The sequence below is a fragment of the Limulus polyphemus genome, unplaced genomic scaffold (assembly GCF_000517525.1).
Source record: "Limulus polyphemus unplaced genomic scaffold, Limulus_polyphemus-2.1.2 Scaffold6988, whole genome shotgun sequence".
Lineage (NCBI taxonomy): Eukaryota > Metazoa > Arthropoda > Merostomata > Xiphosura > Limulidae > Limulus > Limulus polyphemus.
In genome coordinates this window covers 38542-39443 of record NW_013672598.1, presented here as the reverse complement: position 1 = coordinate 39443, position 902 = coordinate 38542, and the positions used below count along the sequence as shown (strand labels likewise).

Below are 902 nucleotides of genomic sequence, written 5' to 3'. Positions count from 1 at the left end.
GATAGTGGCACACAGAGGGAGTCATATACATCATGTGATAGTAGTGCTCTCCTATTGGTGGAGAGATGATGCATGATGATTTTCATTAAAGACATGTTGGAATCTTTGATCCCAATAGAGGGTGCAGAAGGCTTGTGGCATGCATTATAAAAAAGGTCACATATAGAGGGCAGCACAAAACGGGCAAAGCTAATCTTGTGCGAAGAGGAAGTACCATACCTATGTGCTAGTGCTTATGGGTATTACTGTGCTTGGAGAATGTGTTTCCCTCCTGTTGGTTGAGGGCTGTAATTCAATGATGATTACTTCATAGGATGGAGCAATACACATTTACACTTGTAAGGCTGGGAGCTTTATTCAAGGCTTGTGAGACATACAGAAATTTACAAGGTAGTATGCATGAGGTAAAGTTTTCGGTGGTACAGAGATGCAAGTAGCATTTCTGAAACATTGATATTTACTTGTAAGATGACTGAAAATTTTCTGCAACCAATTGTAAGTAATAATCCACTGTGTTATTTCATAAGTTGCAAATGAGCAGTGTCTTAACTTATGCTTCAAGAGTTTAAAACAAAAAGTTACTCACGTTTGTTTTCTTCAAGGTCTCAAAGTGATGTTTCTAAGCATCTTGTCATGGCCTAAAGCAGTGAACAAAAAAGAAGAGGGATAATATATTAATCTCAGAAATGGGAACATAATAAAATGCTGTATGTTGAAGTAACATTAATATATATGTACAAAGTATCAATCTACACATAATTGCACATAGTTATTTTGATATTCTACAAACTACACAGCATGGTCACAAGTAAATAGACACCACCTTTTCAAAATTAAATTTTTCAGTCATATTCACATGAACTGATATATTTATAATTTAATTAATATTTAGTAGATCTTCC

At 34.9% G+C, this 902-nt stretch overlaps 1 long non-coding RNA gene across 22 annotated transcripts in view; it reads right to left on the bottom strand.

The window, feature by feature from the left end:
• Positions 1-902, bottom strand: part of LOC106474245 — a 45604-nt gene that overhangs the window by 6705 nt on the left and 37997 nt on the right. For 16 of the 22 annotated variants that reach the window (XR_002613897.1, XR_002613899.1, XR_002613905.1 and 13 more), the window contains one exon: positions 592-638. This is a non-coding gene — a long non-coding RNA (uncharacterized LOC106474245). Of the gene's footprint in view, positions 1-130; positions 639-902 lie in introns of those variants that run through there. The other 6 variants (XR_002613893.1, XR_002613890.1, XR_002613892.1 and 3 more) reach the window with 2 other exon arrangements.